The 26,093-nt window shown below is 43.1% G+C and overlaps 1 protein-coding gene across 3 annotated transcripts in view; it reads right to left on the bottom strand.

Moving 5' to 3' along the window:
- Positions 1 to 6,296, bottom strand: part of Rbm6 (RNA binding motif protein 6) — a 96,390-nt gene extending 90,094 nt beyond the window's left edge. For 2 of the 3 annotated variants that reach the window (XM_052187335.1, XM_052187333.1), the window contains exon 1: positions 6,114 to 6,296. The gene's annotated coding sequence lies outside the window, so the exon portion shown is untranslated. Of the gene's footprint in view, positions 1 to 5,666; positions 6,080 to 6,113 lie in introns of those variants that run through there. The other variant, XM_052187336.1, reaches the window with a different exon arrangement.
- Between the last annotated feature and the right edge of the window lie 19,797 nt (positions 6,297 to 26,093).

Here is a 26,093-nt window from a genome sequence, read left to right as displayed (position 1 = left end):
AGGGACAGGCGGATTTCTGAGTTCCAGGCCAGCCTGGTCTACAGAGTGAGTTCCAGGACAGCCAGGGCTACACAGAGAAACCCTGTCTCGGAAAAAACCAAATCCAAAAAAAACCCAAACTAAAGGATCTAATGTTTTCTTCTGATCTCACCAGGTACATAAAGTACACACATGTACATTAAGCAAAATATTTAATCACCTAAAATAAAATAAAAACATTTCTTTTGGCTACAGAAGATTTGAGGCCAGACTAGGTTATCTAAGACCTTGCCTAAAAAAAAAAAAAATATTAATACCAGCTACTCTTGTCTACATAGCTAGTTCCAGGATAGCCAGAGCTACACAGAAAGATTCTATCTCATAAAAACAAGCATCATTGAATAATAGCAAAACTGATTTCCAGGAAACCAAAAACAAAGGTTATGAGAAAAAGGAATCCTCATTACATACAGGTCAGTACCTTTATATGGCTGGAATCGTAATGGTAGCCAGTTCACAGTAACTCTAGTCCTAGGGGGTCTGACCACCTCTTCTGGTCTCTACAAGTACCCGGCATGTACATGTTACATATACATATTTGCAGGCAAACACTCATACTCACAAAATAAGTTCTTAAAAAACATACTAAGAAATCTTATATTTGATCTGGAAAGACAGTTCAGTGGTTAAAAGCATTTGGACAACCTTCTGTAAATTCAGTCTCGAGGGATCCAACAACTTCTTCTGGCCTCCTGGGGCACTGAGCATATACTTGGTACAAAGACATACGTGCAGGCAAAACACCCATACATGTAAATTTAAATAATAGAAATTGTAAAAATATTCTTTGTACATGTTATACACGTGAGTATATATGTGTATGTATGTATGTATGTATGTATGTATGTGTATGTGTGTATACTCATTTGGCAAGCTTGAAGATGTCAGAAGACATCCTCAAGTATAGTTCCTCACTGTTCACCTTCTTTGAAACAGGTCTCTATTGTTTGGTGCTGCATATACTAGACTAGTCCACAAGGAAGGTGGTGATTACAGATGCTTACCTTCCTTTTTAATGCTGAAGAGTATTCCAAAGAAAGTATAAATATACACACAGGTGACATTCTGTTCATCCATTCACCTATCACTGAGTCCTTGGGTTGCTTTCATATTTTAGTTATTACGAATACTGCTCTATGAACATGAATACAAATACCTGTTTGAGAGTCTGTCTCCAATCTCTTTGGGTACAACTATAAATATAATTGCTGGATCATATGGTTTTTGTTTTGAGACTAGGTTTTCTATGTAAACTAGGATCTCCTCAAGCTTACAGCAATCCTCCTACCTCTGCCTCCTAAGTGCTGGAACCATAGGAGGCTGTGAACACCTGGAATCCCAGCACTTGAAAGATAAGAGGTCAATTATGGCTACACAGTGATTTCAAGGCCCAGGCTGCTACATGAGACACTGTCTCAAAAATACAAAAAATATATATATATATTCTAAATCTGGGCATGGGCTGGAGAGATGGCTCAGCAGTTAAAAGCACTGCCTGCTCTTCCAGAGGTCCTGAGTTCAATTCCCAGCAACCACATGGTGGCTCACAACCATCTGTAATGGGATCCAATGCCCTCTTCTGATGTGTCTGTAGACAGCAACAGTGTACTCACATACATAAAATAAATATATCTTTAAAAAAAAGTCTAATTTTGGACATGGTGGTTGACACCAACACTCCCAGCAGCTGGAAGACCAAAGCAGAAGGAACATCCAGGGTGTGTTTGGGTCACAATAGCAAGTTAGTTCCTGGACAGCTTGGGCTCTGGTTTAAAAACATCAATTTTGGCGGGCAGTGGTAGCGCACACCTTTAATCCCAGCACTTGGGATTAGAGGCAGGCGGATTTCTGAGTCTGAGGACAGCCTGGTCTACAGAGTGTGTTCCAGGACAGCCGGGACTATACAAAGAAACCCTGTCTCGAAATAAAACAAATCCAAAAAAACCAAAAAAAAAAAAAAAAAAAAAAACCACATCAATTTTACTAGTATTATCTAATTATTTAGTAATTTAAAGATTTGTTAATAATTTAATAATTAATAACTTAATGGTTATTTAAATTTTAGCTTGAAGATATTCTATGATTACCTTTTTAAAGAAAAAAAGGTTTAAGGTTAAAATAGAGATAGAGTGGGTTTTTAGCTTACTAGTAGGATGCTTGAGTAGCATAGGATATATAAAATCTGAGGTTTAGTTTGACAGTACATTGCAAAAACAACCAAACAAGCCGGGCAGTGGTGGGGCACGCCTTTAATCCCAGCACTTGGGAGGCAGAGGCTGGTGGATTTCTGAGTTCGAGGCCAGCGTGGTCTACAGAGTGAGTTTCAGGACAGTCAGGGTTACACAGAGAAACCCTGTCTTGAAAAACCAAAAAAAAAAAAAAAAAACCCACTAAGTATCAGAGACATTTGTACATCAACATTCACAGCACAATTTACTATAGTCAAGTGTTAAATTTATTTTATTTTTGTATTTTTCTGAAATGAACTTTTTTTTTTAATGTACTCTAAGGGCTAGAGAAATGGCTCAGTGGTTAAGAATGTGTACTAACTACTCTTGCAGAGAACAGCATCCACATGAGGTGATTCACAACTACCTATAACTCCAGCTCCATGGACTCAATGCCAGCGGCCTCCATAAGCATCTACACTCACTTGCACATACATACAGACTCACATACATATGTTTTTTTTTTTTAATTTTGGTCCTCTATGCAAAGGATGAAATACTATTCAATGAGAAAAGGAATAAAATTCTGATACATACTATCCAATCAACTTAAAGAAACCATTGTAATACTAAGTCAATAAGTCAACACAGAAAAGACAATATTGTATCATTCCATTATACTTGAAACACAAAATAAAAGTTATCAGGGGCTACAAAAAGAAATTGAAAGTTACATGCTTAATGGTTACAGAGTTTCTGATAAAGTTTTAGCAATAGCCATTGTTGGTTGCAAGGTGGATGTAACTAAAATGCTGCAGAACTGTATACTTTAAAATGGCTTAAAAGGTAAATTTGCTACAATGTATACAGTACAATGTAGGATAAAGTGACCTTATAACCTTAGTACTCTGGAGGCTGCAATAGGAATTCCAGGCCAGCATGGGCTACATGAAACTGTATTTCAAAAAAAAGACAAGTTGCCAGATTTAGTGGCACAGATCTTAAATCCCAGCACAGGGAAGCTGAGGCAGCCAGGATATTTAGCAAGACCCTGTCTCAAAGGGATGGAGGTTGTTGGGAAAATAGCTGAGTTGGTAAACTGCTTCCTGAGTTGAATGCCCAGGATCAACAATAAAAAGATGGGAGTGATAGTCCATGCTTGTAATTTCAGCACTGGAGAGGTGCAGACAGGAGAATCCTGGGGAGAATACAGCTGCAACCTAGCACAACTAGCAAGTCATAGGTCCCAGGGAGAGATTCTGTCTCAAGAAAGATGGGGGCTGGTAAAATGGCTCAGGAGGTACCTACTGCCAGACTTGACAACCTGAATTTCTCCCAACCCTCAAGGTAAGATAAGAGAACCAGCTCCCACAACTTGTCCTGACTGAGGCACAATTGTAAGTTCACACTAGCTTGGGCTATATGCACAGAATTATGATTTCAAAGGAAAATGAAGAAGCAATAGTGGTAGCTAATATTTAGTGAACACTTTCTGTATACCATAATCTGTCCTAAGAGCATTAAATATATTACATAATAAATCTAGGCTGGGGACATAGCTCAGTGAGAGATCAATTATCTAAAATTCTTTGATAATGCCACAAGCTTGAAATGGTGACCCATGGGGGGAGATAAGTCCAGTACCACAATAAATAAATAACTTAACTCACCAAAACAATAATCCTACATGAGATGGCGGTATTCATTAACCTTATTTCAGATGAAGAACTGAAGCTTGAAGAAGTTAATTTGTCCAGGATTCAGTGTCTGATTTCTGAAACGCTACAGTTATCAACTCTACTATACTGAGTTACACACCATGAAAGAACTGTTATAAAACACACTCAGAAATGGCTTGTAGGCACGCACCTTTAATGCCAATACTCTGGAGGCATAGGCAGGCAGATCTCTGTAAATAAATTGAAACTTTTCAATATTTTATTATCTACATAGCTGATTCTGAACTAAGTCATCAACATCATTTTATACATCTAGGCATGGTGGCAAATTTCTGTTTCAAGAGTACATTTAAGAGCTGAGTATAGGCTGGAGAGATGGCTTAGTGGCTAAGAGCACTGACTGCTCTTCCAAAGGTCCTGAGTTCAAATCCCAGCAACCACATGGTGGCTCACAACCATCCATAAGGAAATCTGATGCCCTCTCTGGTGTGTCTGAAGACAGCAACAGTGTACTTACATATATTAAATAAATAAATCTTTAAAAATAAAAAAAAAGAGCTGAGTATATAGTAGAGTAACAAAGGACTTAGCCTAGAGGATATTCATTGAATAACCTTCCCTTTGCTAGGAATGACAGCAGCCAATTGTAGTGCTTAGAAAGTTCAAGTGGAAAATTTAGGAGTTTAAGGCAAGTTTAATTCAAATCCAGCCTGGCTATGAAAGACCCTGTATTAAAGAGGGGGGTAGGAAGGGGACGACTGGAGATGGGGGCACGGGGGTGGGGGGTGGGGTGACACCACGACGACGACGACAATACTCCCATCAGAAATCCTTCCTTAATGTCAAGAGTCACAAAAACCTAGGATCCTACAGGTAAGAATAAACTCAAGCCTGGTAAGAAAATTCTATAAGGAGGCTGGTACCCTACGGGTAGAGAACTTGCCTAGTATGCATAAAGAAAGCTCTGGATTCAATGAGCAGCGAGGGTGTCACACCGGCTGAGAACCGAGTCCTACCTATCCTACCTTATAGACTACATATACTATATACAATCCTATAGATTTTATGAATAGATAAGCAAGTGTACTAGTTAAGGAGTTAAAATTCAGACTTCACTTTAAGTGTCTCAGTGCAGCTTAGGACAGCTTCAAACCTGACATCCTCCTGCCTCATCCTCCTAAATTCCAGAATTAAACTCCACTAAGCCTGGCAGTAGATTCAACTAGTATGTTTCCTCAAGATGGTAAGATAGTGCTAGTTACTTTCCAGTTGTCATTAGCTGTTAACACTTTTCCCTTTGATCCTCACAAGCTTGCTAATTGTGGCATAATTAATCAACAGGAAGTTGGAAACTAACAATGCTGAGGCACAATCCAGAGTTCAGAAAATGACCTGGGTGATCAAGCGATCCATAAAAGAAACCTACTAAACTCCTTCACTTACATCCAACTAGTCTGAACTTAATATGAAAACCTACAGTGAGTGGAGTTTAAAAAAGGACAAAATATCCAAACTATTACCTCCAGTGTATGTGGTCTACAAATCACGCCTTTTGTTTTTATTAAGAAACGCAACCCCACACTTGAATTCGTTAGCTCAACGTCAATTATAAAGTTATAAGAAAAGCACATTATTTACAACACCAAGAGGACTCTAAAGCACGAATATGTGGAAACATCACTCTCCTCCTACATTCGCCCAACGGGTACAGAACCCACCAGTCACCATCGCCCGCCTCCCGGTTCTACGGGCCCGTGAGCCAGGTTCCGAGCTCTCGCACCTTCTGTCTGAGCGTCTGGGTGGGCGGCCAAGGTTACTTGCAGGGCACAAGAACTCCGTATCTAGTGATGTCTCAGAAGAGGATCACAAACAGAAGGGGAAAGAAAAAGAAATCCCTCCTGCAGCTCCACAGAACTGAGCGCCAGAACCGCTACCTCGCGCAGGTCCCTCGCCCTACGGCTGGCCGCTCCGCGGTGGGACCGGTAATTCTACGGCCGCCTCGGGCCCCACCCCGGGCCCGCGACCGTTCCGGGGCGTTCCTGCCGCGAGCGGCGCCTCCCTCAACACACCACCGCTAGGCTGTCTTCGCCAGTGAGGCCGCGGCCGCTCGGTGTCTTCGAAGTCACGGCTCCTAGGCCGCGCGGGCCCACGATTACCAGAGCCGCCTGGACCGCTGACCCCGTCCCAGCAGCTCGGGCACGCCCTCTCTCCTATCCTAGGCCCTTACCAAAGCAACGTAGCCCCCGCGGCCCGCTCCTCCTCCTCAGAGGCCGCCACGGACCCAGCGTCCCGGAGACCGGAACTTCCTCCCGGTGGGCTCCGGCTTCCACAAAGGCGTCGCGCCACCGCCTTCAGCGCTGGGCCCGCCGGGAGATGAAGTACGGCAGCAAATCCCACAGCCTCCTCTCCCGCCGTGCCCTGCGCGCAGCGGCTTTGACGGCTGGTGGAGCCGCTGCCCAATGGAAAGGCACGCTGCTTACCACGACCCAATGAGAAGGCACGCTTCTGCGCAGGGCCTGCTGGGAGTTATGTTTTGGCCTCAGTGATGTCGCTGCTTCTCTACTGCTTTCCTCGCAAGTGTCCGGGTGGCTTTGACATCTTAGGTTTACTCCCTGCCAGGTGCTCGGGAGCGGTCCTGACCCCTTTGGAAGGAGAGGGATTGTCAGTTCGTGTGCAGAAAGTGGGAGAGGATCATTTCGGTCTTATTCCGTTAAAGCAAAGGGCAGTTGGCTTTTCGGCTACAGAAGACCCCCTTCTACCTAAGTCCAGAGAATAAGTGCAAAAGTAGTGCTTGTGTTGAAGTATTAGGACCCAAAGACTCGTCCTTTTTACCTTCCGATAGACTTCTGGTCAAAAACTCCAGGCAGAAATCATCCGTGTAAAAGGTTCAGTAGCTCGGCCCATAAAAAAGAAAATAAAACTTGTTTCCACGGGGCCTTGCTAGTTCTGAGCAATAAATGTAAATACGCTTGACTCGCCACAAAAGCTGCATATCATAATTCTAACGGGAAACAAGCAAAGTAACTGTTAATTCCCAACCTCTTCCAGAATCTTCCAGTTAAAACAACTGACTCCAAGTTCTGAGGTAGATTGTCTACATTGTGAGGGGTTTGCTGGTCCCACCCACCTGGTGCCATGTGTGTATACCCTGGCAATATGACCAGATATTGTAGCCTAAATTTAATTCTTTAAGATAAAAGAAAGACGCCTGGAGAAATATCTGTTAAGAACACTGCTCTCCAGAGGCGTGCGCCACCACCTCCCAGCATCAATTCTCAAAACCCACCTGGAGGTTCACAATCCTCTGTTCCTTCAGTTCAAAGGGGTCCAATACCCTTTTCTGGCCTCTGAGGGGACTGTACATAAGTGATAAATAAAAGATAAATAATTGCTGCTGCCCTAATTGCCCATTGGAAAAAGCTGGGTGTGGAGCCTGGAAGTGATGATGTAAGACTTTAATCCCATCACTCCAGGGGCAGAAACAGATGGATCTCAGAGTTCAAGGACAGCCTGGTCTACAGAGAGAGTAGACCAGAGCGAGTAGTCAGAGAGAGTACAGTCCGGGCTATAAAAAGAAACCTCCTTGTGATGGTTTGCGTCTGCTCAACTTAGGGAGAGACACTATTAGAAGGTGTGGCCCTATTGGAGTAGGTGTGGTCCTTTTGGAATAGGTGTGTCACTGTGGGTGTGGGCTATAAGACCCTCATCCTAGCTGTCTGGAAATCAAGTCAGTATTCTGCTAGCAGCTTTCAGATGAATGTAGAACTCTCAGCTCCTCCTGCACCGTGCCTGCCTGGATGCTGCCATGTTCCTGCCTTGAGGATAATGGGCTGAACCTGTAAGGCAGCCCCAATTAAATGTTGTAATTTATAAAACTTGCCTTGGTCATGGTGTCTGTTTACCGAAGTAAAACCCTAAGACAGAAGTTGGCACCAGGGACTAGGATATTGCTGTGACAGGCCTAACCATGTTTTTGTTTAGAAGAATGTGATTTGGGGACTTTGGATTTGGAAAGTAGTGGAATGCTGTAAATGGGGCTTAATGGGCTATCCTAGTAGGAGTATGGAAGACATTTCTACTGAGAGAGATTTGAATTTCGCAGACCTGGCCCAAGAGGTTTCAGTGGAGAATTTCAATATGTGGCCTAGAGACTGTTTCTGTGGTATTTTCGTGAAGAATGTGACTACATCTTGCCCTTGTCTGAAGAGTCTGTCTGAGGCTAAAGTGAAGAGACTCTAATTGCATTGACAAAAAAAGTCTCAAGAACGCCTATCATGGACTTTGTTCACTGGTTAAGTCTCATGAAGAGCATTTTAAACAAGCAGAGCCAGCTGAGAAAGGAAAAATATAAAATGTATGGTTCAAGTATTAAAGGGGCACCATGAAGAGAAATGAAGCTGAAACCACGTTCAAGAATATTAAATTGAAGCTGGACGCTGGTGGTGCATGCCTATAATCCCAGCACACTCTACAGAGTGAGTTCCAGGACAGCCCGGGCTACACAGAGAAACCCTGTCTCAAAAAAAAAAAAAAAAAAAACCCACAAAGTAAAAAAGAATATTAAATTGAATTACGGAAGTAATAACCTTGTGGCAAGATTCCACTCAACTAAATTTAGATCCAGGCATGATAGTATAAGTCTTTAATCCCAGGAGGCAAAGTTGAGCAGATCTCTGAGTTCAAGGACAGCCTAGAACCAAGCAAGTTCTAGGTAAAGAAAAACTTAAATCCAGAATTAGTGGACAACACCTTTAATCCCAGTGCTAGGAGACAGGCATGCAGATCTCTGAGTTCAAAGTCAGTGTACAGAGCAAGTTCCAGGACAGCCAAGCTTAGACAGTGAAGTAATTGAAAGCTGGTAATAATGTAATAGAACAAGCGGGCCATTTTCCAGCCCCAACAAGCAGCAGAACTCAGCATCTTCGGCCATGTGTCTCTGGCTTTATAGTCAAGAGGAGGAGGAGACTACTGGGAAAATTGATGCTGGTTAGCTAAAGCTAAGAAATTAGTGAAGAGTAAGACGAGACCAGCATCACTGAGGGGAAATCTTCTGGGTAGTGTTTTCTGAGAGCGCAAAGAAGCTGTGTTCCAGAGATAGCCAAGGTTGTAACTTGTGCTGCAGCTATACTTTATAATGTGTAAAAGTCATCCAAGTGGTACTGGTTTTGAAGGCATGCAGGCATCATGAAGAACAGCTGAGCCTCAGAATGGTGAGAGGTCATGGAAGGCTATTGGTGAAGGTGCAGCCACAGTTGCAGTTGGCAGCCCAGGATTGAAGGGGTCATGCAGAGGAGTTTGAAGCTTGGCATCATGAAGAGAGCCTATGAGAGGCTATTGGTGAAGCCTCATTGCAGTGGAATACTCCAGCATATTGGAGCTGCCAGTACCATGGGATGACCACCAAGAACAGCTGTGGCAATAGATCAACCTGAGCTTAGAGTGCTACAGAGCACAGATTTGGAAAAGTGACACCAGCCTCTTTGGAAGAGCCCAGAAGAGCATGTAGATCCCCGACATTGAAACAAGAAGCTAACACTGAAGTTGCCTTGGAGACCCCAAGATGTTCGACATGCCAGAGCTGTGGTCTTATCTTTGGAGAAAAGCTGCTAACAGAATGCTTAGGTGAAAGAAGTTTGTTGCAGTCAACAAAGATAATAAAAGGAATTACTCAGAGATCTGAAAACCACTTTAACATCAGACATAGAGATGCAGAGTTTGAAGTTTGTCCATCTGGTTTCCTTTCCTGCTTTGGGGATTACAGTTAAATGATTGGATGAATCTCAGAAGAGGCCTTGAACTTTGGACTTTTAAACACTGTTGAGACTGCTATAGACTATGGTACTTTGAAGCTGGACTAAATGTATTTTTCATTATCCTATGTTTAGGTATAGCCCCCCCCCCCAGAGACTCATATTTGAACAGGCCTATGAAGGCCAGGGAGTGGATTGTGATGGTTTGTATATGCTCAGCCCAGGGAGTGGCACTATTAGAAAGTGTGGCCCTTTTGGAATAGGTGTGTCACTGTTGGTGTCAGCTAGAAGACCTCATCCTAGCTGCCTGGAAGTCAGTATTCAGCTAGCAGCTTTCAGATAAAGTTGTAGAACTCTCAGCTCCTCCTGCACCGTGCCTGCCTGGATGCTGCCATGTTCCCGCCTTGAGGATAATGGGCTGAACCTCTGAACCTGTAAGCCAGCCCCAATTAAATGTTGTAATTTATAAGAATTGCCTTGGTCATGGTGTCTGTTTACAGCAGTAAAACCCTAAGACACTCTGGCTCAAATAAATTAATATATGGATAAATAAATACATAATAGATGAAACACACACATGTACATAAACACTCTCAGGCTGGACATGGTGTTTGAGACCAGCTTGGTCTACATAACAAGTTCCAGGACAATTAAGATTACATAGAGAAATCTTGTCTCAAAAAAAAGACAAGGTCTCTCATAACTCAAGCTGACTTTGACTATGTACCAAAAGTTAGCCCTAATTATCTACCCCTCCCTACCTCCCAAATACTGGGATTACTGCCATGCACAACCATGTTTGCTTGGTGGGTTGTGTGTATACAAGAATGCGGAAGCCAGAGATCAACTTCCAAGTGTCTGTCTCGGATGTCTTTCACCTTACTTTTTCTTATAATTTTATGTGAATGGGTGATTTGCCTGGCTGTATGCCTGTGCCTGGTGCCTACAGAGGCCAGAAGATGGTATTAATCCTCTGGAACTAGAGTTATTAACATTTTTTTAACCATCATATGGAAGATGTGAAAAGAATATACTTCTAGAAGAGTCAGTGCTCTTAACTCCAGGCCCTTCACTTTTTTTTGAGGCAGAATCTCTCACTAAACCTGGAGTTCGCCAGTTCAATTAGACTGGCTGGCTAGGAAGCTCCAGGGACTTCTTGTTTCTAACGCACTCCAGCACTGGGGTTACAGATGCCTGCTGCCACGCCCAACACTTTGACCAAGTCTTGAGGGCCAAACTCAGGTCAGGTCTTCACATTAGCTTTTCAAGTTCTTAACCAACTTAGCCACCTCCCCCAGCTTCATTTGCTTGTTTGCGTAATAGCCAAGATGGTTTTAGGAATGGAGGAATGAATGGCTCGGAGGTTAAAACCAGTGACTGATGTTGCAAAGGAACAGGGTTGGATTCCCAGCACCCATATAGTGGCTCATAACCATGCATTTCCAGTTCCATGAGATCTAATGGTGTCTTCTGACCTCCACAGGCACTAGGCATGCACATGGTGCAGACAGACATGCACGATACATGGACAAAACACCCATATACACTATTAAATAATAGCCTTTTAAGAGGTTTTGCTATATAGCCTGATATGTCCTAAAACTGGAGACAATCCTACTTCTACAGACTCTACAGTGCTAGGATTATATGCATATCCTGCTTAACTCAAAGAGAGGTTTGAGTTTCTTTGTTATCATTGTTGTTATTTTAGGTTTTATTGTTTTGCTTCCTAAGACAGGGTTTTACTATGTAGGTTTGGCTGTTCTAAAACTCACTATGTAGACTAGGCTGGCCTTGAATTCACAGAGATCAGCCTGCCTCTGCCTCTCTAAGTGCTAAGATTAAAGGTATTCTGAGGGCTAAAGTTATGTTTTAAGTTTAAATTACTATGTTTAAAAAAATCTATAAAATGGGCTGGAGAGATGGCTCCGAAGTTAAGAACACTGACTGCTCTTCCAGTGGTCCCAGCAACCACATGGTGGCTCACAACCATCTGTAATGGGGATCCGATGCTCCATTCTGGTGTGTTTGAAGACAGGGACCGTGTAATCATATACATAAATAAGTAAATAAATCTTTTGGGGGGGGATTTTGTTTTTTTTTTCCGAGACAGGGTTTCTTTGTATAGCCCTGGCTGTCCTGGAACTCACTCTGTAAACCAGGCTGGCCTCAAACTCAGAAATCCACCTGCCTCTGCCTCCCAGAGTGCTGGGATTACAGGCGTGCGCAAAGTAAATAAATCTAAAAACAAAAAATACTTCTTACCTGTTAGTTCCATTTGCCCAAGGATATCCTGTAGCCCTAGTTGATCCAAGGATAGATAGCTTCCTATAATGTTGTTCACATAAAATAATAAACCATATGTTTTCATTTCTGTAAACAAGGTTGGCTGTTCCTGCTGCACAGGATGTAGTCGAGCACATGTAGGTGTGAGGCACGTCAGCAGGAAGGCACATCAGGGCATATGCTTACCCGCAATGGACAAAGGTGAACTGCATAGCCTTGTGGGGTTTGCCTTTATAAGCAGCAAACTAATGTAACTCACTCTGTAGACCAGGCTGGCCTTGAATCCACAGAGATCTGCCTGCCTTTGCCTAAATGCTAGGATTAAAGGTGTTCTGAGGGACATTGTCTGGGAATCCCATGTGTAGTGGTTTATAATACTTTTAACTCCCTCCCAGCAGATGATTGTGCTTCTAGTCACCCACCAAAGAACACACACATGGGGGGGGGTGTCAGCTTAATTTTGATATGCCGTGACTAGCTCAATGGCTAGTCAATGGCTGGGCACTTCCAAACCTCCAAACCACCCTCCCAGGTTCTTACATGTCAGCAGGCTCTTGATTCTTATCCCTCCGCTTCCCTGTCATGGTGTGGTCTGTCCTATGCCTCTCTTATAGCGATCCCACTTCTTCTCCACGGTGTTTCTTGCCTGGGAATCCTAAAAGTCCTGCCCTGCCTCTTTCTCCCTGCCCATCCATTGGCCATTTGCTCTTTATTGATCAATCAAAAGCCAATTGGGAATAAAGATCCTCAGCATCTGGACATGCAGATTCCCGTGTGATTTTGGGAGCCAAATTAAGCCAAATCATTAGAGCCAATCCCTAATACCCATGTCCGTTGCATTGGTCAGTATTTAATAAAGCATGCTTCAAATTTGGCTTTAAAAATTGTGGTAGTGATCTTATTCTCACCTGATAGAATTAACATTTTTCTAGAGGCCCCAGGGAGATCAGATCACTTACCCAAATTCTAAAGCTGGACTTTCACTCAGGGCTGCTGGGGCTCAAGGCCCATCTCAGGAGGTGTGCACCTAGAGACATTGCGAGGCACCGGAGCATGCTTCCAGTGTCGCAGACTATCAGAGTAAACTGCAGCGCTGAGAAAAGCAGACAGTATCCATGGAGGCCCCCTCTGGTAAGTTACAGCTGGTTCTCTGTTTATGGGATCTGGATCTAGAGAAGGAGGGTTTTTGACAAGACCCAAATAATCTCCTGTCCGGGGCAAAAAGTGAGATGTTGCCCATCTACCTGTTTCTGGTTATTTGGAATATTTTTCTGTTTCATGTGTTCAGATGAGTCTGTGTTTTCACTGACTTGTTAAGTTTTGTTGTAAACATAGGAACTGAGAAGGATGTGGGTCAGCTCAATTAAAGGAATGCAGGATGGTAGCCACTGCATGTTTTGTTTATGACCGGTCTCCTTTGAACGTGTGATCTTTCTGTGTTTTGTGTATATTGGTTTTGATTTTGCTCTCTCTGTCACTCTCAGCTGCCAGCTGTCACTCCTAACACTACCTGCCACGACTGTTTTAGTGGCCATGGCTCAGAATTTATCTCTGAGCTTTCTGGCCATTGGATTCAGTTTAGCAGGGATCCAAATATCTTTTGTGTGTGGATATTTTAAAGTTTCTTTCTTACCAGGCATTGGTGATATACCTTTAAACCTAGCACTCATTAGCAGAGGCAGGTGGATCTCTGTGATTTTGAGGTCAGCCTGGTCTACAGAGGAAGTCCCAGGACAACCAGGGCTAAACAAAGAAACCCTATCTCAAAAAACCAAACAAAACCAACAACAAAAAATTAAAGTTGTTTTATGATGTTCTGCTTTATTGGAACGTTGGCTCTAGAGTTAAGCTATAGTTCTCCTTTCTAGATCCAGCATGACTGGTTAAGAGTCCCTTCTATGTCCCATGTCAAGCTTGCCACCTGACTCTGTAACAGGGAAAAGAAAGCAAAACAGAACATCCAAAAAAGAACTATTGGTTTCATCTAACTGCCTAAAACGCTTGCTAAGATTTGTAAGACTATAATACCTCGTGATTTGTAAGTTTATTGGGTGTGGTTAAATCTGCAAAATCTGTAACAAAAAGCTAACTTATAGAACCTTATATCGCAGGGGCTGCTAGTTGCAAGGGTGTCTTGGCAATCGAGAGCCAAAGAATACCACAAAGTGACACCACACAACACATCTCACACAAGAGATTTATTGGGGAGAAACACAGAATGAAAGCTGCTTCTGAGAAGAAACAGAAACAGAAAAGACGGCCAGCTGGGTGGAGAGGACAGACTTTATAGGATTTTTGGAGCATGTGCAGTGAGCTAGCAGAGCATGCTCAGTGAACTCGTGGAGAAGCACAGTGCTGCTCAAAGTATTGCTTAGCTGTTGTTTCTGAGTAACAGAAGTGGGGATTTCCAAGTCCCAGGTGTGGGGACAGGACTGGGGCAGGGCGATTCTTTTCACTGACTTGTTACCCTGCATTTCTCCCATTTTGATCCACTATTGATAACCAATGCGGGGCTCAGGAGATGGGGCATTATTTATTCTTAACTATTTCTTGCTGTTTGATCAAAGTCTTTGAGTCAAGCTTAATTGTCACTGTCAGGGTATAATTAGGGGGCCATAGGCCCCTGGTTCTGCAGCTAGGAGCTAGCTGATAACCCTATAAAAACAAATGATTAAAAGTCTGGTTAGAAATCTTTGAATTTGTTTATTTAAAAAAAATGTTTAGACGAAGTCGGGTGTGGTGGCTCAACCCTTTAATCCCAGCACTTGGGAGGCAGAGGCAAGAAGGTGGATCTTTGTAAATATGAGGCCAGCCTGGTCTATAAAGTGAGTCCAGGACAGCCAGGGCTAGTACACAGAGAAATCCTGTCTCAAAAAACAAAAAAAGAAAAGGAAAGAGAAAAAGAAAGAAAAAAGGAAAGAAGAAATATAGACAAGTGTATAAGACACTGTGCAAATAGCATTAGGAAAAGGAGAAGGGCAATACCCACCTCCATACTGGACTGTCATGATCCACTGGCCAGAGGCATCAAACTGGTCCTTATGGTTTTTATAGCTATCTGGAGTTTTCAAGTCTTGTCTTTTATTATACCTGATTGGTTGAGATAGAAACAATATTTCTCTCCATGAAAGAGGCAAAGCCTTCTCCACTGTTAGCAGATCTAACCATTGCTGATTAGTACTAAAGCAACTAGTGAGTCTGTTTGACCCTGGAGGGTAAGGATGGTCTGAGCCATGCATTGGAGGTTGTCTTAGTCAGGGTTTCTATTCCTGCACAAATATCATGACCAAGAAGCAAGTTGGGGAGGAAAGGGTTTATTCAGCTCACACTTCCACACAGCTGCTCATCACCAAGGGAAGTCAGGACTGGAACTCAAGCAGGTCAGAAAGCAGGAGCTAATGCAGAGGCCATGGAGAGGTGCTGCTTACTGGATGCTTCCCCTGGCTTGCTCAGTTTGCTTTTTTATAGAACCCAAGACTACCAGCCCAGGGGTGGCACCACCCACAACGGGTCCTCCCCACCTTGATCAATAATTGAGAAAATGCCTTACAGTTGTATCTCATGGAGGCATTTCCTCAATTGAAGCTCCTTTCTCTGTGATAATTCCAGCTTGTGTCAAGTTGACATTAAAAAAAAGAAAAAACCAGCCAGTACAAACTTGACACACAAACACATCACTATTAAGCCTCAAGCCTTACTTTCTTATTCATCCCCAAGATCAAAATAAAAGTCCCACAGTCTTTACATATTAAAAGTTCAATCCCTTTAAAATACCCAATATCTTTTAAAATTCAAAGTCTTTTAAAAATTCAAAATCTCGAGCCAGGCGTGGTGGCGCACACCTGTAATCCCAGCACTTGGGAGGCAGAGGCAGGCGGATTTCTGAGTTTGCGGCCAGCTTGGTCTACAGAGTGAGTTCCAGGACAGCCAGGACTACACAAAGAAGCCCTGTTTCAAAAAACAAACAAACAAACAAACAAAAATTCAAAATCTCTTAACTGTGGGTTCCACTAAAATACCTTTTTACTTCAAGAGGGAAAAATATCAGGGCAAGGTTACAATCAAAAGCAAAATCAAACTCCAACCATCCAGTGTCTGGGATCCAACTCACAATCTTCTGGGCTCCTCTGAGGGCTTGGGTCACTTCTCCAGCTCTGCCCTTTGTAGCACACAGCTTGTCTTCTAGGCTCCAGCTGCCTGTATTCCACTGCTGCTGCTGCTCTTGGTGATCATCACATGGTACTGGCATCTCCAAAGCACTGCTGTCTTCTGCTGTAAGTAGGCTTCACCAATAGCTGCTCACAGGCTCTCTTCACAGTGCCAAGCCTCATCTCATTATTAGTCCTAGGCCATCAATTGCAACTGAGGCTGCACCTTCACCAATGGCCTTCTGCAGCCTCTCACAGTGCTGTGCCTCAGCTGATTTTCAGGACCCCTTCATGCATTCAAAACCAGTACCACCCGAGTGACTCTTACACATTACCAAGTCTAGGAACAGCACAAGGTAAACCTTGGCTATCTCTGAAACATAGCCTCTGTGCTCTCAGAAAACACTTCCCAGAAGATTTTATCTCAATGATGCTGGTCTCTTCTTAATCACCGCTAATTTCTTGGCTCCTGCTAACTAGCATCAATAGTTCCAGTAACACAAAGGTTCGGTTTAGTGGTTCTGGTATCTTGTGAATCACAGCTGATTCTTCAGCCCCAGCCTAACCAAAACCACAAAATCTCACAATCAAAACATGGCCCTGATGAGAGTCTAATCTTCCCTCTGAAACTTCACAAGTCAGGCCTCTGTTGTCTGCACTGTTCTCAACATTATATTCCAAGCTCCTACACAACATCCCACACAGCTTTTTGTTTGTTTTTTGGATTTGGTTTTTTTTTCCAGAGAGGCTTTCTCTGTGTAACCCTGGATGTCCTGGAACTTACTCTGTAGACCAGGCTGGCCTCAAACTCAGAAATCTGCCTGCCTCTGCCTCTCAAATGCTGGGATTACCGGTGTGTGCCACCACCACCCGGTGTCTACTGCGGTGAGGAGACACCATGGTCATGGCCACTGTACTAACATTTGCTAGGAAAACATTTCATTGGGGGTGGCTTACAGTTTCAGAACCCATTATCGTCATGGTGGGAAACATGGCAGTATTCAGGCAGATATAGTGTAGAAGAGGCTGAGAGTTCTCCATCTTGACTCACAAGCAGCAGAAGGAGACTGCCCACTAGGCCTAGCTTGAGCATATAAGACTTCAGAGCTAGCCTCCACAGTGACACACTTCCTCCAACAAGGTCACACCTCCTAATAGTGCCACTCCCCATGGGCCAAGCATTCAAACACATGAGTCTACGAGAGCCATTCCTATTCAAACCACCACACAGACTTAACTTTTTAGGAACTTGCTTTGCAATGAGTGCTCTCAGTAAGCAATCACTTGTGTCTCATAGTAAATGATTGGATTAAAACAGGCTTTAAGTTTATGTAAGCGCTGAGTGTTTAAGAAAGTGTTCTAAGGTTTCTTAGGAGGATGTGAATGCTTAAGTAATGTCTTAGGGTCTAAGAAAGTGTTTTAAGGTCCGTAAATGCAAGTTAAAAACACCTATGAAAGTGATTTAGCTGGGCATGGTATTCCCAGCACTCAGGAGGTAGAGGCAGAGTCAGGCAGATCTCTGTTAGTTCAGGGCCAGCCTGGTCTACAGAGTATACTCCAGGACAGTGAGAGTTCTGTTATACAGAGAAACCCTGTCTCAATCAAAACAAAATAAAACAAAAAATGATTTAAAGTAACAAAATTTTAGATTTCTTTCTCCTGTCTATGCTATTATTATACTAAGATTTCAAAAGTTCAGAGTTTTAGCATTGATCAATAGAGTTCCGATTAAGCTCAGTAAGCAATGCCGGCTATTATCAGTCACAAGTTCAAGAAATACTCAAAGTAAGGATTTAATCAAATGTAAAAATAAAAGAGAGAGAGAGAGAGAGAGACATAAATCAGGAGAGAATCAGGTTGTAAATGATGCATTAATACTTTGGGATAATTTTTCCAGCAGAACAAGGAAACGGGCTGTCTTACCAGTACTATAGAGAGAAAAAGGAAGAGAGGAGAACCTCTTCAACATCTCAGGGAAGAACAGTGAGCGAGATGGCTCAGTGGACAAAGGCACTTGCTACGAAGTCTGACCACCTGAGTTCAACCCTCTAGTCCCACGAGGTGGAAGGAGAAAACGGACTCTCTCAAGCTGGCTCCTGGCTCCTGAGCATCTAAACTAACTCTCTCCATCCTCCCTTCCCCCGCCCTCTCCCTCTCTGGGACTCAGAAATGAATGCAATAAAATATGGCCTGCAGCAACGGATTGGTTTTCTGCTCTTCCAGCAAACCCTGATCAGTTCCCAGCACCCATATGAGGTGACTCACAACTTCAGCTCTGGGTCTGACAGCCCTCTCTGGCCCCCAATAGCATGTCTACACGGCCTTTTCTAATACCCAGTAGTACCTGCATCCACATGGTCTATACACACACATACGTATAAAACATCTTAAATCTTTTAGGCTGGGTGTGGTAGCACTCACCTTTGATCCTAGCACTGGGAAGTAGAGGCAAGTGGTTCCCTGAATTTGAAGCTAACTTAAGACCTGTTCCCCTCACTCCCACCTCCAGCATAGCTGTAGCCATTTTGCTCCATGCTTGTCAGCTATTTCATATTGTTGCTGTAATATTCCTTCCAGTTGTTGATGCCGAAAAATAACTTGGCTCAGAGCAGGGTGATGTTAACGACATACCATGTTATGTTCTGTATGTTCTGGGGATTATTAGTCTTAATAAATTCAACAATCATAAGCTCAACTTAGGACCAATCAAAATAAAGGTCAGTTAGAACTGTCCTGTCTAGCGAGCCAAAATAGAGAAGACCACGGAGAAGCACTTCCTGCACCTACGCATGAGCTCATGGTTTTTATCTTTCTAAGCTGGCTCTGAGAGAATTTTTGGAATTGTAGCCTCAGCCCCCAAATTTTAGGGTATGTATTCAATAAACCATCCCTGTCTGACTGAGATCAGGGTTTGTGTGGTTTGGGGTGACTCTTGGACCCCAACACATAGTGAGTTTAGGACAGCCAGAGCTATATAGTAAGGCCCTGTCTCAAAACAACAACAGCAACAACAACAATAATAATAATAAAATAAACTAACATCATATTTTTAAATCCCAGGGAAGGGAGCTGGGGTTGTAGCTCAGGGCTAGAAGACTTGGTTAACTTCTATGAGGTCCAAAATGCCGAAGCTGCTGAGCCATGCCAGGCAGTGGTGGCACACACCTTTAATTCCAGCACTGGGGTTCTGTGAGTTACACACACATATGTATAGAACATCTTAAATCTTTTTTAAGATACGTATAAAACATCTTAAATCTCGAACCCTGTGAGTTTGAGGCCAGCCTGGTCTACAAAGTGAGTTCCAGGACAGCCAGCGCTACTCAGAGAAACCCTGTCTTGAAAAACAACAACAACAACAATGCTAAGCCAGTAAAAATTTTTGCCAAACAATAGCCGAAGCACACACCTAGCCACACCCTTGCAGCACCTCAAATTCTGAAATCTCCTCTGAAAAAAAAAAGAAAGACTAGAAATCTTGAGGACAGGGCTGGAAAGATGGCTCAGCAGTTAAGAGCACTAACTGTTCTTCCAGAGATTCTGAGTTAAATTCCCAGCACCCACATGGTAGCTCACAACCATCTGTAATGGGATCCAAATGCCCTCTTCTTCTGGTGTATCTGAAGACAGCAACAGTGTACTCACATATATAAAATAAATAAATCTTTTCTTTTCTTTTTTTTTAAATAAATCTTTTCTTTCTTTCTTTTTTTTTTTTTAAACAGGGCTGAGGACCGATCTTTTCTTTTTTTAAAAAAGGAATCTTGAGAACAAACAGTGCATATAGTTGTATTTTCCCCAGTTGTAGTTAGCTTTACTATTATGGAGAGATATACTGGGTCCGTGAAAATCACAAGTCCGAATGAAACAGAATGCAGAAACTTTCAACTATTCTTGATGGATTACTTGTATGTATGTGTAAGTTTGGGGAAAGTGCACGGCAGGAACTTCTACCTAAAGATCCATCTTGTTGGCACGAAGCTGAGACTTTAAGGAGCTGCCATCCCAGAGAGCAAGGGGTGCAGTGGGTGTGGTTGGTGCAGGGTGTTTTTGGTCATGTTGTGAACCTGGGGATTGTGATGTGACTTCTAATGGTGGTGTGGCTCAGCCTTTGATCCTAGAGTTTTCTGTTACTGTAAGCACTTACTTGTTTTAAACAAGTATAAAGCATACACTTTTGTTTTTGTTTTTGGTTTTTGAGACAGGGTTTCTCTGTGTAGCCCTGGCTGTCTTGGAACTCATTCTGTAGACCAGGCTGCCCTTGAACTCAGAAATCCACCTGCCTCTGCCTCCCAAGTGCTGGGATTAAAGGCGTGCACCACCACTGCCCGCTAAAGCATACACTTTTAATCCAAGAGCCAAATAAAGTCAACCCTTAGTCAAGAAGTGCACCAAGTACCCAGCGAGAGAACACAAACCCTAGAAAGGAGGGGTTTGGGGTAGAAGGGTATTTAAGACAGTGGGAACAAGCAGAACAGGTTTTTTCCCTTCTGGGACGTTGGTGGAGTAGGAAGGGCAGCTAGGTGCTTTCTCTGCCTGTCTGAGTTACCAGGCTTTTACCACAGTGTCTGGCTCCTGAGTCTGCATTTGGAATTTGGTTTTTCATGTTGGTTGTTTTTGGTTTTTTGTTTGTTTGGTTGGTTTGGTTTTTTGTTTTTGTTTTTTCGAGACAGGGTTTCTCTGTGGAGCCCTAGCCGTCCTGGAACTGTAGATCAGGCTGGGCTTGAACTTAGAAATCTGCCTGCCTCTGCCTCCTAAGTGCTGGGACTAAAGGTGTGTGCCACCACTGCCCAGCTGGAATTTAGGTTTTTTAAAAAACAACATTTTGGCACTCCAACTTGTGGCAAGACCCTGTGGACTGAGAGATCACTCCAGCTGTAGACAAACGGAGAAGCCATCAGCTTTGGTAAGTTATCAAAAGTCCTCAAGGAGGGTTAAGGATGGGAAGCACCAGGAGAGAAAACTTTAGGACCCTGTATAGAACTACTCTAGATGGCTTGAAAATAGAAACAGAAAATAAAAAGCCAAAACAATTTAACTGATATTGGCTCAAGGACATGATTTGTTGCAGCAATGGAAAACATAGAACAACATTCCTCCAATTTCAGAAACAAACCATACAATAAATAATGCTTCTGAGAAAAATATTAAAAGGTTTTATCAAGAACAGTCACAGACTATCCAGGTTGCCAGGGACATAATGTGTGTTGGTCTTTCAAAGGTACCAAGTGCCCTCCCTACCTTTAGAATGGTTAATTGACAAACCTATTGGACATTAACTTTTGGGTTTTCTCAAATAAAAAGGATTTTTTGTTGTTTAGTATTAAAGGCACAGCTAAGAGATTTTAAGTGTTTTAAGTAAATTCAAAGGGATACTACAGTTTAAACTTGTTTTCTAAATCTCTAAGACTTGGAGTGATTTGGAGCTAAGATAAACCATTTGAACAAGGTGGTGAGAGCCCATGCCTTTTATCTCAGCAGAACCAGGCAGATCTCTCTAAGCTAGTTGGTTTCTAGATTCTAGAGTGTTACAGGGAAAAGGGGGTGGTGGTTCATAGCTTTAATCTGAGTGAGCAGGCTTTCCCACACCTCTGGCTCCTGAGTCTTCATTTCATAAAACCAAACATTTCAGAAACATGTTAGTTTTTAAAACAACATATCACAGTGTTTGTATCTTCACAAGCAGTAAGTCAGAGGTAGCCAAGAGTCACACGTTGGGAGTTCTGTTCTTACTCTATGGTCCTGGGGGTCACAGTGAACTGCATCTCCAGCCCCACTTTCTGGGGTTGTCAGGTGTGCATCTTACTATTTGTTCCTGACTGGCCTGGGACTCAATAAGTAGACCAGATTGACCTTAAATTTGTAGAAATCATCCCGTCTCTACCTCCCAAGTGTTGGGATTACAAGCATGAGCCATTACAACTGGATTTATTTAGCTGGGCATTGGTGGCACACGCCTTTAATCCCAGCATTTGGGAGGCAGAGTCAGGCGGATTTCTGAGTTCAAGGCCAGCCTGGTCTACAGAGTAAGATCCAGGACAGCCAAGGCTATACAAAGAAACCCTGTCTCGAAAAACCAAAAAAGTAAAAATAAAGAATTATTTATTTATTTATTTATTTATTTATTTATTATAAATAAGTACATGGTAGCTGTCTTCAGACACACTAGATGAAGGCATCAGAGCTCATTACAGATGATTGCTGGGACTTGAACTCAGGACCTCTGGAAGAGCAGTAAGTGTTGTTAACCACTGAGCCATCTCTCTAGCCCACTGGATTCTTTTTTGTTTTTTTTTTAAGAGCCTACTCTGTAGCTCTAGCTGGCCTCTATCTTGTGAGAATCCTTCTGCTTCAATCTCCAAATCACTGGGATTACAGGTATATACCACCATGTCTGACTCAAATTTCTTTATGAGCATTCCAAAAGAACCAGCATTGATTTCTTTGTAATTTCATTAACAAAAAGCAAGCTATAGGTAAAGTTTACCCTAATAGTCAAATAAAAATCAAAACATAGATTAAAGTTTTTTCCTGGTGTTTTTGAGATAGTTTCTCTGTGTATTACTGGCTGTCTTGGAACTGACTCTGTAGACCAAACTGGCCTTGAATTCAAAGATCCACCTGCCTCTGCCTCTGCCTCTGCCTCTGCCTCCCGGGTGCTGTGATTAAAGGTGTGAGCCATGACAGCCTGCCTAAAACATTGACTTTTTGTTTGCTCTTTTCTTTTTCCTTTTTGTTCAGGGAATCTCATTGAGTATCCTAAATAGGCCTGGGACTCACAGTCTTCCTACCTTCACCTTCTGCATTTCGCTTGTATAGGTGCACCCTCCCCCTGTAGCAACTTTGAACTTTATGATGACTTAAGGGGAGAGTCACGGCTGAGACAGGAAGCCTGCAAATTCAATGCCTGCCTTGGCTACAAGTGCGTTCAAGGGCAGATTGGGCAACCTCCTATGAACAGGTCTCCAAAAGAGTTGGTTCTACCAGCTGGACAGTGGTGGCGCACACCTTTAAACCCAGCACTTGGGAGGCAGAGGCAGGTGGATTCCTGAGTTTGAGGCCAGCCTGGTCTACAGAGTGAGTTCCAGGATAGCCAAGGCTACACAGAGAAACCCTGTCTCAAAAAACCAAAACCAAAAAAAAAAAAAAAAAAAGAAAGAAAGAAAGAAAGAAAAGAAAAGAAAAAGAAAAGAATTGGTTCTACCTAGCCTACATTATACAAAGTGATGTTATTGGTATATTTTAAGATTTTTTTTTGGTTTTTTGGATTTGTTTTTTTTTTTTTTTTTTTTTTTTCTCGAGACAGGGTTTCTCTGTATAGCCCTGGCTGTCCTGGAACTCACTCTGTAGACCAGGCTGGCCTCGAACTCAGAAATCTGCCTGCCTCTGCCTCCCAGAGTGCTGGGATTACAGGCGTGCACCACCACTGCCCGGCTTATTTTAAGATATATTATTGCAATCTAATGTCTTTTTTTTTTTTTGAGAAAAGACTTCATTCTACATCTTTGATTTGCCTGGAACTCCTTTTGTAGAAAGGCTAGCCTGGGACTGACAGACACCCACCTGCTTGTGTTCAGAAGGAAAAAAAAATTCCACCTATTACAGTGGTGATCAACACGTGGAGGTAGAAACAGGAGGATCAGGAGTGCAGACCAGCCTTGGCTACAGGAAACCTATCCTCAAACAAGCAAACCAATGTAGCAATAGTGGCTTGCTTCTACAGTGGCTAAGCACACATCTTATGAGATGCATGGTCACCAGCTGATCCCATGAATAGAGACCCTGTCATGTCTGATGGGGGCTTTGGTCTTGGGAGTGAGAATGAGGACTGGGGGAAAGGACTGCTTAATCTGTAACGTGCTCATGGGTAAAGTGCTTGCTCTACAAGCATGGGCAGCACCTCTGGAAAAGCCAAGCACAGAGCTGGGGCTACAGAGACAGGAGGCTCCCCGGAGCCTGCTAGCCAGGGAGTCTAGTGGACCAGTGAGCTCCGAGCTTCATGAGACATAAAAGTGGGACAGTGTCAAGGAAGTTTTAGATTCCTTTCTGCCGCTGTGCTGGAACATTCTGACCAAAGGCAACAGAAGGAAAGGAAGGATTTATTTCAGCTCACAAGCCACAGTTGATCCGTAAGGAAACTCAGCACAGGAACAGCAGCAGGAACTTGAAGCAGAAACCAGGAAGGAAGCCATGCTTTTTGCTGGCTCATTCAAGCCTAATGAGCTTTCTCGTATAGCCCAGGACCACCTGCCCAGGGAACAGCACTGACCACCACCAGCCAGGCACACCTGCATCAATTAACGACCAAAACAATTCCCTGCAGATGCTCCCTCGGTCAATACAATCTGGGCCATCCCTCAACTGAGACTGGCTTTTCAGTTGACTGTAGGCTGCGCCAAGTCGACAGCTGAAGCTGATTGGAACAACACCCAACACAGGGCGTGCACACACCCCTGCACATATTCCCATACATAGGTGCACATACATGAACACAGAACATACATATGCACACAAAACAAGAATGAGATTCTAAGAGAAATACTGACATCCATGTGGAGACTGTCAAACTGATGGTGAGAAAGCTTTATATTTATCGTTGAAGATATTTATCTTCTATGGAGATCAAGTCCATGGGGGAATGACTTGCAGTTAGTGAAATACAGCAAAGTACTTATGTGTCAATTAGAGAATAAGAGATCTTTGAGAACAATGGGTCCCAGCCTTCCTAATGCTGCAACTCGTTCATGCAGTTCCTTATATTGTAATGCCAACCATAATTATTTTTTTTTCCCGAGATAGGGTTTCTCTGTGTAGTCCTGGCTGTCCTGGAACTCACTCTGTAGACCAGGCTGGCCTAGAACTCAGAAATCCACCTGCCTCTGCCTCCCAAGTGCTGGGATTACAGGTGTGCGCCGCCACTGCCTGGCCATAATTATTTTCATTGCTACTTCATAACTGTACTTTTGCTTATTGTTATGAATCACAATGTAAACAGCAGGGTAGGAACCTGGAAGCCTGAGCAAAGAGAGGAAATCCTGAAAGAGCTATGGAGACTTGGAAAAGTTCCACTCCCCTTCTCACAGTCTCTGCTGCAAAGGAACAGACTCTTTCTCACATGAAAAGCTTCCCTTATCCAACATTCAAGGTTCTAATAACCCTGTGCAAGCTATCTCCAGTAGGTCACAGCTTGTCATCCTGTTGGTCATACATATGCCAGTATTATAGGGCCAGGTTTCAAATTTGGACAGGAGAGAGACTGCGACAGAGAGACAGAGAGAAAGCTCTCCCCAACTTCTGAATAGGGTTGTGTGAAACACAGGAGACCAGTCATCTAAGGGAGCTTGTCAAACTGCAAGGGAAAGTCAGAGACTTCTGACTTTGTCCTTCATGTCAGAACTACTGGGATAATTAACCACGAAGCTTAAAAAGTAAGCAAATTGCTTCAGAGAAAATACAAATAATATTAGTCATTCTCTAATTTTGCTTCTTTAAACTATTCACCAAAAATAAGGGCTGCTGGGAAAACTTGTTTTCCTGTTATTATTACTTTGTGTCTAGGAAATAATAAGCAGTGGTTCCTTGCCCTTAGGAATCACCCGGGAGCTTTTTAAAATAACTCCGATGCCTGGTTCCTCACATTTGTCCAATTAAATAAAAATCTCTAGGGTAGTGTCCAGGCATTAATTTTTTTTTTTTTAAAGCTCCCCAGGTCAGTCTATGCGAAGTGTTGAGAACTGCGCCTTCTATTGCCTTATACTAATATACTGTGACCAGGCTTAAGGTCTTTTTTAAGCAACAATTTTTGAGCCTTTTCGACACGTCCACGTCCTTTACAGTCTATGTGGCTGGGCTCACTAATGGCATTTATCCAGCAACCTAAACTTATATTGTCTTTCCATGATCGGAGAAATACTGACGTTCGTTCCTGTCCCTTAAAGTAAACCTCTAGTGGGCGTTTGGGAGCAGGGGAAGGGTAGAGTACCGGCCTCTAAGACACGGAAGAAGGCGGTGCCAGGTGAGGCA

This window comes from Apodemus sylvaticus, chromosome 7 (assembly GCF_947179515.1).
Source record: "Apodemus sylvaticus chromosome 7, mApoSyl1.1, whole genome shotgun sequence".
In the NCBI taxonomy this organism is placed as follows: Eukaryota; Metazoa; Chordata; class Mammalia; order Rodentia; family Muridae; genus Apodemus; species Apodemus sylvaticus.
Note: the sequence above shows the minus strand (reverse complement) of the source record. Positions and strands in the feature narration are given on the sequence as shown.